Below are 18,627 nucleotides of genomic sequence, written 5' to 3'. Positions count from 1 at the left end.
CTACTTCAAAACCCAAGAATAAGAAGAAGTGGAAAAATGCCAAGAAGCGAGCTCAAGCTGTGAAAACAGCTAAGAACAAAAAGGCTGCAGCTTCTGGTGATACACCAAAAGGAAAGTGTTTCTACTGCAATGAGAAAGGCCATTGGAAACCCCAATGCCCTAAGCTTCTTGCAAAGAAACAAGGTATTTCTTTCTATAAACTGATGTGTTTTAGTGAATTATTATCCATTTGGATTATTAATTCTGGACTACTAACCTTGTTTATTTGTTTTTCTTCTTACAGCTCAAGCTTCTTAAACTCAAGTGTTGTCTTAGCGAGTTGGATTTGAAAGCTGGAGAAAGGGGTGGAGTTCGTCCAAGATAAAGATGAAGCTCATTTATTTATTTAATTTTGAATTAATTGTTTCAGTCTCAAAACAATTTGGATTTCAAGTTCGGCATTTTATTCCCTGTTATTTTCTCCTGATGTTGCAAATAATTTTTTTTAATTCATAATTAAGTTTTTTTTACAAATAAATTGCAATCTATGAGTTGAGCTTCATTACTTTATCTTATAAATCAATTACCAATTATTATATTTATTATGTTTGTATGTGTATGTGTTTTTATTATTTATACAAATTCTATAGTTATTACTACATAAACATTAGAAATAATTTCTAAGTTTATGAATAATTGATAATTCTAAAACAATTATTAAGAATTTGTTTAAGAAAAAGATCTTTTGATCTGATAGGGGTGGAGAAAAATTAAGAATAATATGCAGTTCAACGATCTTTTATATCTAATGAACTCTGGATTATATTCAACTCCACATAATCTCTATAACACTTAGAGAATCATGATCTCTACAACCTTTAGGGGTATATCATAATCTCTATATACCTAGGGGTGGACTATATTCCACAGTACTCTTTATGAAACATAATTTTAAACATGGAAGTAATATAATAAATTAGCTATTATCAGAATAAATCCTTGATCTTGATTATAGGTTCCAATTTAGATTTACTGTTTTAATAGATAATGATACCAATAAAGTTCTTTGATAATGTATCACAATACCTTAATTGAGTGGGAGAATTTTAAAATTCTTTACCCATCTTCATTTGGTTGACACTTGTGATAGGAACTTAAGAACACTACTGATAAAACAAATCTAAACATTCATGTGGATAGAAATAACTTATCAGAATTATGAGAATAAGATAGAAGAATTCTTGCATAGTCTATTCGAATGACTTGAGTCAAGATTTCTAATCCTCATAACATTTTATGGTATCTTAATTTGATTGCTTAATCTCTAGCAAGTATTTTACACTTCAAATACTAGACTGCTATGTTGATGACCTAGTCTTAAAGAAACTTACAGTTTCAGACTAAGATAATAAGTCACAACTAGATACCCCTCAAAACAATAATAAGAGGTTAAAAGTATTAACCAGACATCTACTATTGAGTGGGAGCCATCTGAGATGTAATAAAATAAGGAACATTAGGGGACAATGAAGAAAGATTTATGAAAGTGACCTATATGTTAGATATTAAGGATCTGTATATTAGTTATCGTAATATCCACACCAACTCATTAAGAATTTGAGATGGTGGTTACTCTCGGGGTGGAGGAGTTATTCTAGAAGAGTGTAAAAACCTATCTATAATAATTCAAGCTCCATCAGAGAAGATATATAACTTTGTAAATTCAAGATTTCCAGAAAGTTATTTTACTGAAGAAAATTCTACATTGCATTATCTCAATTACAAATTTTAAAATAGGAGAGATATGTCTTCTGTTTGTTCAGATGTACTTAATAAGCAGTAAGGATTTCAGTATCCCTTGATGCGTAAAGCGTATAGTTAAGGATGTTTCATAATGTTTTATGAACCTAGTTCCAGAAATTCGGGTGGATTCAAATATACTACACTTGATCTGAAGATCAAGACAAAAGATTGATTGTAATGCACAACTTGTTTCATGTTAGTGCAAGTGGGAGTTTGTTGGGTTTTGTGCCCTAAATAAAACCCATTACAATCTGATTAGTTATCAATTTAAGAGTTTTGAAGTGATTATGTTAACATGTATTTTACATGCTTATGGTTTAATATATATATTTAATATATGCACAAAATCAGTTAAGTCCAAAACATACCTTTATTCACAATTATAGTATTGTCAACATAGTGGAATGTGATTGTGATTATATGATTCAAAAGACTAAGTCCCTGTTCATCAGTGTTTTGGATTTACACTAATGTGATAATAAGCGATGAAGTATACTTACACTTGGAGTAAGTGTTATGTTCTTTCCAGGACATTGGTAAAATATACTAGTTTCGAATGTATGGAGTATGCATTGGACTGGACCGATATTGAGCTTGGTCAAGATATTATAAACTTACCGTTGTATCTTTCCAAGTCAATATGAGTAATTGATCTTAGATTAAAAGAATCTAAATCCTGATATTCTTAGGCTCAATCTCAGGAGTGATATTCATGTTCTTTGATTTATTAGTTAAGCCTAGTTTTGGGTCAGGGTGATACGTATATTTTGGGAACATGATAGTATGATTGAGTGTTATAGCCTCTACTGGTGTATAGAAGTCAAGTGATGATTCCCTTCGAGCTTAGCTAAATAGAAGTAAATGGATGAGCTCTTCTTTCAGTGACTATATCTTAGTTCACTAAAACATCATTTACAAGTAGCTAAGTGTTTTAAGGGGCAAAATACATTAAGGGGTGAAAACGGTAAATTTATCCCATCTCGATGTAAATCATCTATATAGAGGATCTTTGATCACATTAAGATTATAAATTTTTTTAAATGAGATAGCATATCTATATCGTGGAACATATAAAATGCTCTACATAAGTCTGAGAGTGCAATTCCATGTTCTAAGAGTGGATTCAACAGAGAATTAATAAGTTAGGGATTTACTTGGTAAATTCGGTTCAACTTATTGGAAGCTCAGCAATATAGATCCATGGTCCACATTCTAGTTGAGACCATACTGTTTGTAAGACTCAATAATTTATTTATGTTTAATCAATTATAATTCTAAAAGTTAGACTATGTCTAATTTGTGAATTTTCACTAAGCAGGGGTGAAATTGTAAAGAAAAGAGATTCTAGGTTTATTTATTAATTAAGAGACTCTATATGTCTAACTAATAATTATATTAAATGACAATATTATTTAATAATCTATTTTAGTTGTTAAATAATTAGTCTTGGCATTTAAATGGTTAGAATTGGAAAATTGGCATTTTTGGGAAAATAGAAATAAAATTGTGGAAACTACAAAATCCAAGTGAGGCCCATCACACGTATGGCCGGCCACTTGAGTGTGTTTCCCAATTATTATTTTCAATTTTTAAATGCCAAATAATTACTAACATAAACCTAGCAGTTATCTATAAGTGGAAAGTGGTGGCTCACACTAAATAAGGCAATTAATCAATTACTCTGTAATTCAGGAAAATGCCTCTTTCAAAAAGTTGAGCTTCCCTTTTCTCTATATATAGCCGCCCTCTCGTCTTCCTCTTGTGACACACAAAATCAACACAACACACAAGAGAGAGAGATACAATTTTGAATTCCCTAGTGAGAGAGTAGTGCCCACACACAGCAAATAGTACCTCAATCATAGATTGGCAGACTGTGACTGATCACATCCAACTGAAGGACATTCGGGCTCAGATCTTGATCATACTCTGCAACAGAAAGGAATCAAGGGTTAGAGATCTGAGTGGAAGGAGACATATTATTCCGCTGCACCCACTGTAAGGTTTCTCATACTTTATATGTGTTTATTTATTATTGTTTTAGAAGTTCATATTTAGGTTGTTAATCAACATACTTGTGAGTAGATCTAAGATCATGGTAAAATTAATTCCAACAGCTTATTCTAAGCTTCATGAACTTTTTTGCCTTAACTCAAGAAAATTTTCTGACTTCTTGAGTTATGACATTTCTTTAAACATAGATGTTCTTTAATCTGTTGAGTACTCCTGGTCGGCATATTTTCTTGGTTATTGTTCGATATTCTGACCAACACTCATCTCGTGTGTTGTCTTTTGTAGATGAACTCAGGTGAGTCTTGGGAACTCGGACATTGGATCGACCATGATTTGCTTCAACTTTTGCACGAGGATCACCCATGTCTTCGTTCTAGTACTCCTTCTTCTAGTGAAGGACATTCTTCTGGCCCTGTACCCAGCCATAGGATGATGGCTCGTACAAAGAAAACCACGCGTCTGGCGGATGCAACTAATCCTCAAGTGGCTCGGCTTGCCACTTTGCCCAGCGCCGAACAGGATTCGACCGTCGAGATGGAGGAGGATCGTGACGGGGACGCTGAGGTCCAGAAGGTTGAGGATCTGGATGATGTGCGTCCGGGCAGTCCCTCCAAGGCGGAGGGAGAGGAAGAGGTTGAGCCCCCAAATTACGGGGGGTACAACGAGGCTGGGGAACAAAACAATGCTGACAGACACGTGTTGGTTGAGGGCGTGGACTACGTCACTTAGGAGCTTGCCGCAGCGGTTCCTCATAAAAGGCAAGGTGCCTTGGGCGCCAGATGGGTAAGTCCTACGTCCAAGATTACGGAGGCGCGCCTTCAAACTCTTGACCAGGGCGGAAACTTGGGCGAGCTAGACTGCTACATTCCCGTCCACAATAATCTTGTCACAAACCCTGACAAGGGGATGTTCGCCTGGTCGGGAGCCCATGGTCAGCAAGGAGCGTTGATGCCCTTTCATAAGTACTTCAAGGATGTGGCAGACTTCTTTGGTCTCTACCCGACCTAGTTCACTCCTAAGGGCATTAAGTATTTGTCTGCCCTCTTCGTCCTCTACGCTTCCTAAGGATGGGGTACTCCTTCTCTTCACGAGGTCGCCAGGTTCTTCGATTTGAAGTCCACCCCAAAACAAGGCAGGTCGAGGTACTTCTATTTTTCTCAGCCAAGCGTCAAGTGGTTGACCGGCACGAATGACAAGGCCATAAGCAAAATAGGGCGTTTTGCTGATGAGTACTTCATGGTGAAGGATGCGAGCATTACCCAGACTCGATTTCAGCAGATTCTAACATATCACCGTCCTCCACTCACTCTTGCTCTTAGGGATAGAGCTCAAAAACTTGCTCGGTTGTCGTGGTAGACCGGAATATTATACAGTTGACCTCCAATGATAATCTTGTGAGGTACGGGCTTTATCTTGAGCACTTTACTCCTAAGTCCATGGCGGGGAAGAAGAGGAAGTCTGGTGCTGGCCGGACTGAACAAGCTCAGGAGGAGGATGAGCTCATTCAACTCAAGCGCGAGGCTAAGTTTGTTGGGTTTTGTGCCCTAAATAAAACCCTTTACAATCTGATTAGTTATCAATATAAGAAATTTGAAGTGATTTATGTTTGCATGAATTTTACATGCTAATAGTTTAATATGTTTATTACATTTACACACAAAATCAGTTAAATCCAGATCATATGTTTATTCACAATTACAATATCGTCAACACAGTGGAATGTGATTGTGATCATATGAATCAAAAGACTAAGTCCCTGTTTCATCAGTGTTTTGGATTTACACTAATGTGATAATCAACGATGATGTGTACTTACACTTGGAGTAAGTGTTATGTTCTTTCCAGGACATTAGTAAAGTATACTAGTTTCGAATGTATGGAGTATACATTGGACTGGACTGATATTGCAACTTAGTTAAGATATTATAAACTTACCGTTATATCTTTCCAAGTCAATATCAGTAGTTGATCTTAAGATTAAAAGAATCTAAATCTTAATATGCTTAGGCTCAACTCAGGAGTACTATTCATGTTCTTTGATTTATTAGTTAAGCCTACTTTTGGGTCAGGGTGATATGTATATTTTGGGAACATGATAGTATGATTGAGTGGGAGTGCTGAACATAAATATGGAATCTATAGCTTCTACTGGTTTATAGAAGTCAAGTGATGATTCCCTTCAAACTTAGCAAATAGAAGTAAATGGATGAGCTCTTGTTTAAGTGACCAATTCTTAGATCACTAAACATCATTTACAGGTAGCTAAGTGTTTTAAGGGGCAAAATACATTGAGGGGTGAGAACGGTAAAATTATCCCATCTTGATGTAAATCATCTATATAGAGGATCTTTGATCACAATAAGATTATAACAATGGTTAAATGAGATAGCATATCTAGATCGTGGAAAATATAATATGCTCTATATAAGTCTGAGAGTGCAATTCTAAGTTCTAAGAGTGGATTCAACGAAGAATTAATAAGTAGGAATTTACCTAGTAAATTCGGTTCATTTATTGGAAGCTCAACATATAGATCCATGGTCCCTATTCTAGTTGAGAATATACTGCTTGTAAGACTCAATAATTGATTTGTGATTAATCAATTATAATTCTAAAGTTAGACTATGTCTAATTTATGAATTTTCACTAAGCAGGGGCGAAGTTGTAAAGAAAAGAGATTCTAGGTTTATTTATTTATTAATAGACTTTATATGTCTAATTAATAATTAAATTAAATGACAATATTATTTAGTAATATATTTTAGTTATTAAATAATTAGTTTTGGAATTTAAATGGTTAGAATTGGAAAATTGGTCTTTTTGAGAAAATAGAAATAAAATTTGTGAAAACTGCAAAACCTAGTGAGGCCCATTACACACACCATGGCCGACCACTTAAAGTGTTTTTTTAAATTGATATTTTCATTCTTTTAATGCCAAATAATTCCTAACCTAAACCTAGTAGTTGCCTATAAATAGAAAGTGATGGCTCAGTCAAATCACATGCTTTCACAACATCTTCTGACAGAAAATTCTCTCTTCAGAAAAACTGAGCCTTCCCTTTTTTCTCTATAGCCGAAATATCTCTCTCTCTTTTCTTCTTCTAAAATTTTGAACCTTAGTGATAGAGTAAGTGCCCACACACAGCAAGTGGTAACTCAATCATAGATTGGAAGACTATGAAGGATCACACACAAAGAAGAAGGACATTCGGGCTCAGATCTTGATAATACTCTGCGACAGAAAGGATACAAGGGTTAGAGATCTGAGTGGAAGGAGACATTAATTCCGCTGCATCAATGTAAGGTTTTCTTAACTTTATATGTGTTTATTTTATCGTTTTAGAAAGTTCATATGTAGGGTGTTAAACAACATACTTGTGAGTAGATCTAAGATCCTGGTAAAATAATATCTAACAACTGGCCTCAGAGCCATGGTAATTGATTTGCTTGCAAGAAATTTGGACTTTAAATTGATTGTTTGTTATGTGGATGGTTTCATGTTGTATTGAGTGTTATTTGATGATTCATTGATGTTTGTGAATTTTCGTGAAAAATAATTGAAATTTTGTTTCTGGAATTATTTTTATTGGATAGTATGAAAAAAATTAAGCAAATTACTTTTTTACAGAACTCAATTTTGATTTAATTTGAATTAGTTATGAGTTTTTGAAGATTCAAAAAAAGTCAGGAATGGTGCACTCACTTACGCGCGTGAACGAGGGTGTCACCCTTGGACACCACGCGTTTAGACAAGTGCTCAACCGAGCGCCTGTCTGAACAGACCCCATCCGCGTGCAGAAATCATGCAATCTTCCCCCTGCATCGAGGTTTCTCGGCAGTGCACCTCCTGGAGCGCGCGCGGACAGTATGCTCAGCATACTATCCGTACAGCTCGCATTTTTTTTTCGTTTTTCTTTGATTTTTCATGCTTTTTCATGGATTTAACTTCCGATTTTTTGTGTAGTTTTGTATTTAGACATTTACTATTCCTATTTCAATTCTAATTATCATAATTAAATTAATTAATATTTTTTTTAATTTAATTCATGATATTAGTGTAATTTGAATTTGAAAATAGTAAATATCTATCTTTTTTGCTTAATTATCTATCTTATTTTTAAATTTGATTATATCTTATCTTTTTTTTAAAAAAAAATTTCAGGTCAGATATTAAATTTTTTTTAATTAAATATTTTTTTAAATAATTTGACCTTATTTAAATTTAAAATAAGATAACTATAATCATGATATTTTAAATAGCAGTAAGATATTTTGCTAACTTTTAAATTTTATTATTTTATTTATTTAAATTAAATCATAAAATCTGAAAAAAAAAAGATATTTATTTATCTTTTTTAATTTTTATTTATAACATAACATTTAATTTTTAAAAGTAGTTAGCAAAATTTTGAAATGATGTTTAGGTTAGTTGAAACCTAATTTTTCAAAATTGTAGGTTTAATTTTAAATATTTATTTTTAATTTCGAAATATATATATATTTTTATTTTTGAAAATTAAATTTTTTTTATTATTTAATTTTTTTTTTCGAAATTTATTTATTTAAAATTAAATAAATCCTACATCCAACTATCGAGCTAACCTTGTTGCAGGAGTATGTGTTTTAGCTTATTTGTAAGTTTTTAAAACCTATTATTGCTTGATTGCAAATAGCCATGGTTAACTTGTTGATAGATCCAATCATCTGATTTTAACTCATGGCTGCCTTGATCAAGTAAATAATTTGTAACAGGTAAAATTTACAATCTTTTTTCATCTGTGTATATCCTAGCAACATGATAGGATCGATCCAAATGTGTGCTTGTGTGAGCCTATATGTTTATTTTATTATATAGATGCATATAGGTTGTTGCTAAATAAAATGTCACACCCTGATAGATTTTATTTAGGTCCTTTTAGTTATTGGACCTATTCAATTAATAACAGTTATTTATTTTAAGGTTAAATTTCTCTCTTTTGGGCCTTGTGTGAGAGTTGGGAGCCAATAGAAGTGGGTATGACATACTGAACCCAACTCCCCCTCACATGAACTACCCCAATTGTGAAGGCCCATTTGCCTGATTTGAATAACTGTGCTAGGTTAATTAAGTTAGTTTTAAACTTAAAATGGAATATTTTACAAATTAAGTGGTTACAACTTAATTTTTAATATTTAATTAAATTTCAATTCGAAAATATTTAAGTTTTAGATTTTTTCTATAACAGCTTAAATAAGATATTTTTTCAAATTTTTGTTGAAAAGATACTTAGTCAAATAAGATATTTTCTAGATAGTTATTTCTAGACTACTTAATATTTCTAATATTTAAATAGGAAAATATTATACATTGTGAAATTAATTATTTAAATAATTAATTTTGGTACAATTTATTTTAGTATATTTTTTCCTAGTATTAAACTAGAAATTAATAATTAAACCTTTTCTACACTTAATTATTTATTTCTTGAATTTAATACATTTAATTAAATTGAAAATTTTAAATATCTAAGTTGATTCTCATCATGATACTTAAATATTTATCTTTCATGACACTTAATTAAATAGAAAATTATTTTTTAGTTGAAATTTATTTTTTCAACTTTAATTTAAATAACTTTCAAAATATATTTCTTCTTTTTTTATTAATCAATTTCGAAATTGCATTTTAATTATGGAAGATGTTTTTGAATTTATCTTGAAAAATAGATTAAGTTGTAAATTAATTATTTATTTTAATTAATTCTTGGACCAACTTAAATCAATGATTTTTTCATTTATTGATTAATTTGAAATAAATGAATTAAAATATATTATTAGAAATTGAGTTAATTATTCAAAGGAAAATCTAGATAGGTAATATTTTTGGTTGAAGTATTTTTTCTAAGTATTTATTATTAAGTATTTTCGAAAAATTAGTATAATTTTATACTTTCTTTTTCAAAATACAATAAATATATTCTCATGAAAATTTAATATGAGTTGCTAATTAATTTAAATTAATACAACTTAAATTAATTTTCTTAATATTTATATTCAAAATTACTACTAAGATGGAAATAATTCACTTATTTCAATCACCATCTAAGTATAATTTTATAAATATTAAATTAAATTCTAATTTAGAATTTTTTAATTCTAAATTCGATATTTAATGAATATATTTTATTAAAATAATAAAGAAAATACATTTTAAAGAATGACCTTTTTTACTATTAAGATATTCGATCTCCATTGTTGGTTTTACATCGCGTTTGTTTTAGTGAGTAATCCTCCCTAATGGAGGAACGTTCATTAGCAATTTCGCACCGTTTAATCTCGAAAGATAAGTAGTTTGTAAGTGTTTTATATGGTATGGATCACCCTAATGGTGGCGACCATATTTGACATGCAAATTATGAAACAATGGTAGAAGCTCATAAGATAGAATAGCCTTGACTCTCGCCTAAACGGGACAACGCTGGATTCCAATCTTGATCGAATAAAAGTTTGCTAGACTGTTTAACATTTTAGATGAGCTGACAACTCTATTCAATGGATGGTAGCTTTGACTCTCGCCTAAACGGGACACTGATATCAGTTTGTTGAAAACCTTGGAAATTATTTAAGATTGTATTTTTTATTATTTTTCTCTTATCATTCCTACATGTTATGTGCTTATAATTTCTGAATTGGATTTTGTGTTAAACCATTATTGATTTCTATTTATTATTTTGTAGTATCCTGTATAACCATGATGAATTCCATGTTATCACTCTTGACCGAAAATAAGCTAAATGGATCTAACTTTCCAAAATGGAATGAGAACATTAATATTGCTCTCATAGGAGAAAGTGCCTTGTTTGTGTTTACTGAGCCATCTCCAGAAGTGCCAGGGGACAATGCATCCAAAGCTGTGAAAGAAAAGTATGAGCGTTGGCAGAAAGCAAATGATAAAGCTCTATACTTTATGCTTTCCACCATGGTTGACACCCTTAAAACTCAGTTTTCTAAAACCGAAAAGGCTGCTGAAGTTATGACGAAGTTAACTGAGCTATTCGGTAGGGCATCTCTTCAGTCTCGCTTCGACGCGACTAAGAAATACATCAATGCACGGATGGAACCCCATCAAAACGTGCGTGATCATGTTCTCCTCATGGCAAGTTATTTCCAGGAAGCCCAGGATCATGGTGTTGAAATGGATCATACTACTCAAGTAAGCCTTATCTTGAATAGTCTGACTCCAGCATTTCTGCCCTATACATCAAATTATTTCATGAATAAAAAGGACATAGACTTTCATGAGTTAGTCAATGACCTTCAGACATATGAAAATTTGATTGGAGGACCCAAGAAGAAAGGGAGTAAGCCTCAAAATTCTGGGAATGGTAATGGGACGGTCAAACCTGAAGCAATGTTGCCTCTGCTTCTAAGCCCAAATCGAAGAAGAAGTGGAAAAACACCAAGAAGCGTGCAAAAGCCATGAAAAAAAAAAAGGCTGCTGCTTCTGGTGATACACCCAAAGGAAAGTGTTTCCACTGCAATGAAAAAGGTCATCGGAAACCCCAGTGTCCTAAACTTCTTGCAAAGAAACAAGGTATTTCTTTCTATAAACTTTTAGAGTTTTAGTGAATTGTTATCCAATTGGATTTATGATTCTGGACTAACTTTGTTTATTTGTTTCTTCTTCTTATAGGCCAAGCTACTTGAACTCAAAAGAGTTGGATCAGAAAGCTGGACAAAGGGTGAAATCGTCCAAGTTGAAGATAAAGCTCAATTATCTAATTTTTGAATTAATTGTTTTAGTTTAAAGACAATTTGGATTTCGAATTTTAGTTAGGGATTTTTATCCCTATTTTTCTCATATTGTTGCAATACATTTTTTATTATTAATGAAGTTTATATTATTTTCGAATTCAAACCAATTGCAATTTATGAGATTGAGCTTCATTTACTTTATCTTAAACAACAATTACCAAATTATATTTATATGTTTGTATGTGTATGTGTTTTTATTATTGATGCAAATTCTATAATATTTACAACTCTTCATAGAGTTATATTCAGTAAACATTAGAAATTATTTCTATGTTTATTAATAATTGTTAATTCTAATACAATTATTAAGAATTTGTTTAATAAAAGGATCTTTTGATTTGATAGGGGTAGAGAAAAGTTAAGAAAACTATGCAGTTCAATGATCTTTTATATCTAATGAACTCTAGATCGTTTTCAACTCCACATAAACTCTATCACACTTAGAGAATCATGATCTTTACAACCTTTAGGGGTGGATCATAATCTCTATATACTTAGGGGTGGAGTTTATCCACAATACCCTATATGTATATACTTAGGGGTGGATTTTATCCACAATACCCTATGTAACACATATTTCTTTAAACATGGTCGTAATATAATGACTTAGCTATTATCAATATAAATCCTTGATCTTGATTGTATGTTCCAATTCGTTTTACTATTGTAGTAAAAATTGATACCTATAAAAGTTCTTTGATAATGTTTCACACTACCTTAATTGAGTGGGAGAATTTTAAAATTCTTTACCCATCTTCATTAGGTTGACACTTGTGATAGGAACTTAAGAACACTACTGAAAAGAAAATCTAACCATTCATGTGGATAGATATAACTTATCAGAATTATGAGAATAAGATACAAGAACTCTAGTTCAGTCTATTCGAATGACTTGAACTAAGAATTCTTAATTCTCATAACATTTTATGGTATCTTAGTTAATCTCTAGCAAGTATTTTTCACTTCAAATACTAGTCTGCTATGTTGATGACTTAGTCTTAAAGTTTCAGACTAATAGGTTACAACTAGATAACTCTCCAAACAATAAAGAGGTTAAATGCATTATTTAATCAGACATCTTCTATTGAGTGGGAGCTATCTAAGATGTAATCAAATAAGGAACATTAGAAGATATTCAAGAAAGATTTATGAAAGTGATCTATATGTTAGATATTAAGGAACTGTATATCAGTTATCCTTGTATCTACCCCAACTCATTCGAAATTATGAGATGGTGGTTACTTTGGGGGTGGAGTAATTATTCTATAATAATTCAAGCTCTACCAGAGAAGAATTATAACTTGGTAAATTCGAAATTACCAAAGAGTTATATTACTGATGAAAAGTCTACACTGTATTATCTCAATTTCATATCTTAAAATATGAGAGATATGTCTTCTGTTCATTCAGATGTACTTTAAAACAGTAAGGATTTCAGTATCCCTTGATGAGTAAAGCATATAGTAAAGGATGTTTCATAAATGTATTTATGAACTAGTTTCCAGAAGTTTGGGTGGATTCAAATATACTACACTTGATCTGAAGATCAAGACATCAGATTGACTTATTTGCACACTTTGTTTTATGTTAGTGCAAGTGGGAGTTTGTTGAGTTTTGTGTTAGGTTTTATGCCCTAAATAAAACTCATTTCAAAATAATCGAATTTACTTATTAATATAGATCAGAAATAACATTTAATGTTGCATGGTTCACATGATTTATTTCATGATTATATGTACATAATGTATGAATTCATCTGAAACCCTTTTCACATACCTAATCCTGTTTATTGTGCTGTCAACACATTGGAAAGTAAACATGACTATGTGAATAAAGATTCCTAGATTTATCAGACACAGGGTTTTACTGATATGATAATATACAACAAGAGTTTACTTGCATTTGGAGAAATGCTATGTTCTTTCCAGAGCATTGGTTAAAGTAAAGCTCAGGTTGGATGCATGGAGTATGCATCGGAAGGGACCGATATTGAACTTTGACTTAGATTTATTAAACTTACCGTAATATCTATTCAAGTTAATATCGCCTAGTTGATCCTAGATCAAATGATCTTAATCCTGTTATGATTAGGCTTGATCTCGAGAGGCTATTCGTGTTCTTTGATTTGTTAGTTAAGCCTACTTTTGGGTCAGGGTGATAAGTACATTTTGGGAACACGGTAGTGCAATTGAGTGGGAGCGCTAACATAAACATGGAATCTATAGCTTCTATCTGGCGAATAGTAAGTAAAGGATGATCTCCTTCGAGCTTGACCAAACGAAAATAAATGGTGGAGATCTCATTTCACATAAGCTGAAATATCATTTATACTGGGTTAAGTGTTTTAAGGATTAAATACATTGTAGGGTGTAACGGTAATCTAATCCCTTTACAGTGTAGATCATTCATATAGAGGATCAGTGATGAAATTAGGGTTATAACAATGGATAACTAATGATGTGTCTATATGGTGGAACATATAGAGCATTCTATATACTGAGAGTGCAATTCTAAGTTCTATGCGTGGATTCAACGAAGAATTAATAAGTTAGTGAATTTTAGTAATAAATTCTTGATCTACTTATTGGATGCTCGGTTATATAGACACATGGTCCCCCCACTAGTTGAGATAATATTGCTTGTAAGACTAATATAATTGGTTTTGATTAATCAATTATAATTCTCAAAATTAGACTATGTCTATTTGTGAATTTTTCACTAAGTAAGGGAGAAATTGTAAAGAAAGAGTTTTAGGGGCATATTTGTTAATTATGATACTTTGTATGGTTCAATTAATAAATATGATAAATGAAAATATTATTTAATAATTATTTATAGTTATTAAATAGTTAGAATTGGCATTTAAATCGTTGAATTTGAAAATTAGCGTTTTTGAGAAAATCAGATGCAGAAAAGATAAAACTGTAAAATTGCAAAAAGTGAGGCCCAAATCTACATTGCATGGCCGACCACTTTTGTAGGGTTTTTCCTCTGATATTTTCATTATTTTAATGCCAAATAATTCAAACCTAACCCTAGTAGAATGCTATAAATAGATAGTGAAAGGCTTCAGGAAATCAGCACTTTTCTTCTGACTTTTCATTCAGAAAAAACAGAGCCTCTCTCTCTCCCTATCTTTAGCCGCCACCTTTCTCTCTTCCTTCCCTCTTCAATTTCGTAATTCTTAGTGTTAGAGTAGTGCCCACACACAGCAAGTGATACCTCAATCATAGTGAGGAAGATCGTGAAGAAAGACTTTCAGCAAGAAGGAGTTTCAGCACTAAAGAATCAGTGAAAGAGATCCAGGCTCAGATATTGATAATGCTCTGCTACAGAAAGAAATCAAGGGCTAGATATCTGAGCGAAAGGAGTCATATTATTCTGCTGCACCCAATGTAAGGTTTACTAAACTTTATATGTGTTTATTTTATCGTTTTAGAAAGTTCATATTTAGAGTGTTAATACTTGTGAGTAGATCTAAGATCCTCGTAAAATAATTTCCTACTACTGGTAAGAGAGCCATGGTAATTGATTTGCTTGCAAGAAATTTGGACTTTAAAACGATTTGTTTGATGTTTTGGGTGGTATCATGTTGTATTCAGTGTTATTTGATGATTGATTGATGTTTGTGAATTTTCGTGAAAAATAATTGAATATCTATTTCTAGATTATTTTTATTGGATAGTATGGAAAAAATTAAGCAAGTTACTTTTTTACAGAACTCAATTTTGATTGAATTTGAATTAGTTATGATTTTTTGAAGTTTCGAAAATATCGTGGTGGTGTCGGTGCACCTCGTGCGCGCGCGGAAGTCATGCAACCTCCCCCTGCGCCGAGGTTTCACCCCCAAACACCCCCCATGCGCGCGCGAACATGTATGCTCAGCATACTGTCCGTACAACTCGCATTTTTTTCGTTTTTCTTTCATTTTTCATACTTTTTCATGAATTTAACTTCCGATTTTTTGTGTAGTTCTGTATTTATACATTTACTATTCCTAATTCAATTCTAATTATCATAATTAAATTAATTAATATTTTTTAAATTTAATTCATGATATTAGTGTAATTTTAATTTGAAAATAGTAAATACCTATCTTTTTGCTTAATTATCTATCTTATTTTTAAATTTGATTATATCGTATCTTAATTTTAAATTTAAGGTCAGATATTAAATTTTTTAAATTAATTTTTTTTTTTAAAATAATTTGACCTTATTTAAATTTAAAATAAGATAACTATAATCATGTAATTTTAAATAGATGTAAGATATTTTGTTAACTTTTAAATTTTGTTATTTTATTTATTTAAATTACATTTAAAATCTGAAAAAGATATTCATTTATCTTTTTTTAATTTTTTATTTAATTTTTATTTATAAAATAACGTTAAATTTTTAAAAGTAGTTAGCAAATTTTGAAATGATATTTAGGTTGGTTGAAACCTAATTTTTCAAAATTGTAGGTTTAATTTTAAATATTTTTTTTAAAAAAAATTTCGAAATTAAAATTTTTTTTTTTAAAAAAAAAATTTCGAAAATAATTTTTTATTTATTTAATTTATTATTTTTTCGAAATTATTTATTTAAAATTAAATAAATCCTACATCCAACTATCCAGCTAACCTTGTTGCAGGAGTATGTGTTTTAGCTTGTTTGTAAGTTTTTAAAACCTATTATTGCTTGATTGCAAATAGTCATGGTTAACTTGTTGACAGATCCAATGATCTGATTTTAACTCATGGCTCCCTTGGTCAAGTAAATAATTTGTAAAGGGTATATTTACAATCTTCTTTCATCTGTGTATGACCAAGCAACATGATAGGATCCATCCAAATTGTGTGCATGTGTGACCTATGTGTTTAATTTCATTATAGATGCATATAGGTTGTTGTTGCTAAATAAAGTATCATAGTTCTTGATAGTTTTTTATTTAGGCCCAATTTTTTTGGGACCTATTCAATTAATAACAGTTGTTCATTTTAAGGTTAAATTCCTCTCTTTTGAGCCTTGTGTGAGAGTTGGGAGCCATAGAAGTGGGTACGACATACTGAACCCAGCACCCCCTCACATGAACCACCCCAATTGTGAAGGCCCATTTGCCTGATTTGAATAACTGTACTAGGTTAATTAAACTAGTTTAACCTAATAAAATTTATTAGCAACATAATTAATTTCATTTATTTTGAAATTAATTTAAGAAAATCATAGTTTAAAGAATTTTATTCTAATCTAAACTATATGTATTTTCTTGTATTTAATTAAATATAGAATTATAACCATCTAGATTCTTTCTGAAGCTTAATTTAAATTTTTCATTAAATATTCCTATTTAAGTTGATATTTAGTTATCTATAACTAATCAACTTAAATCTGAATATCTTTTGGATTTAAAATTTCAAAATTAAGTTGAGGAATTTTAGGAATTGGTTATTAAGATTCTTTAGATATTTTTGAAGTTGATATCTTTTCGAATATTAACTTAAAATGGAATATTTTTAAATTAAGTGGTTACAACTTAATTTTTGATATTTAATTAAATTTAAATTTGAAAAATATTTAAGTTCTAGATTTTTTCTAATACAACTTAAATTAGATATTTTTTTAAATTTTGTGGAAAAGATACTTAGTCAAATAAGATATTTTCTAGATAGTTATTTCTAGACTACTTATTATTTCTAATATTAAAATAGGAAAATATTATATATTGTTAAATTAATTATTTAAATAATTAATTTTGGTACAATTTATTTTAAGTATATTTTTTTCCTAATATTAAACTAGAGATAAATAATTAAGTCTTCTCTACACTTAATTATTTATTTCTTGAATTTAATACATTTAATTAATTTGAAAAATTAAATATCTAAGTTGATTTTCATCATGATACTTAAATATTTCTTTTTCATGACACTTAATTAAATAGAAAATTATTTTTAGTTGAAATTTATTTTTTCAACTAAATATAAATAATTTTCAAAATATATTTTTTTCTTTATTTTATTAATCAAATTTCGAAATTGCATTTCTTAAATGCTGGAATTTTGAATTTTATTTGAAAAATAGATTAAAGTTGTAAATTTTTTATTTTAATTTTGGACCAACTTAAATCAATGATTTTTTCATTTAATGATTAATTAAAATAAATGAAGTAAAATATATTTTATTAGAAATTAAATTAATTATTCAACGGAAAATCTAGTTAGGTGATATTTTTACTTGAAGTATTTTTCTAGTGTATTTAATTAAATAGAAAATTAATATTTAAGTTGATTTTCATCATACTTAAATATTTGAAATTTTTCTGATATATATTTAATTAAATAGGAAAATTACATTTTTTGTTGTAAATTAATTTTATTAATTAATTTTGGGCCAACATTAAATTAGAATAATTTTTCCAGGATTTTTTTTTTTTATTTTAACATGCATTTTCGAAAATTATATCCTTGAATACTTTAATTTTTCGAAATGCAATATATATATATATATTTATAGAAAATTAAATTTGAGTTGTAAATTATTTTAAATTAATTTTGTAGCAACTTAAATTAAATATTTTTCTAAATATTTATTGGAAATTATTACTAAGATGGAAATAATCATGTTATTTACCAGGGTAAGTCTTTTTGGATACTTCCCTTTAATTTTTCGCACTTGGCTTAATATGCTAAAGTTTTTCCTCTGCGCAAGCCGGTCTGAAGTTGGCCTACACTTACTCCTTGGCTAAGTTTGCTAATTCCAAGAACGCAGCTCTGTCCGACACCTTGAAGGCAGAGGCAGACTTAGCCAAGAAGGAAGCTGAAGCAGCCAGGGCGGAAGCTAGAGCTATTCGGTTGGAGTTGGGCGAAGCCAACAAGAAGCTGTTTGCCGCTGAAAAGAAAATCATCGTGCTGACTAAGGATCTCCAGGTTGCTGACCGTTTTGAGGAGACCATCGAGATCTTATCTGCTGTGGTTAATAGTCTTCAAGATGAGAGGACTTCTCTACTAGCAGTTCTTCATCGGATGAAGGAGGAGAAGGATGCCAAGGAAGGGGA

This window comes from Cannabis sativa, chromosome 1 (assembly GCF_029168945.1).
Source record: "Cannabis sativa cultivar Pink pepper isolate KNU-18-1 chromosome 1, ASM2916894v1, whole genome shotgun sequence".
In the NCBI taxonomy this organism is placed as follows: Eukaryota; Viridiplantae; Streptophyta; class Magnoliopsida; order Rosales; family Cannabaceae; genus Cannabis; species Cannabis sativa.
Note: the sequence above shows the minus strand (reverse complement) of the source record.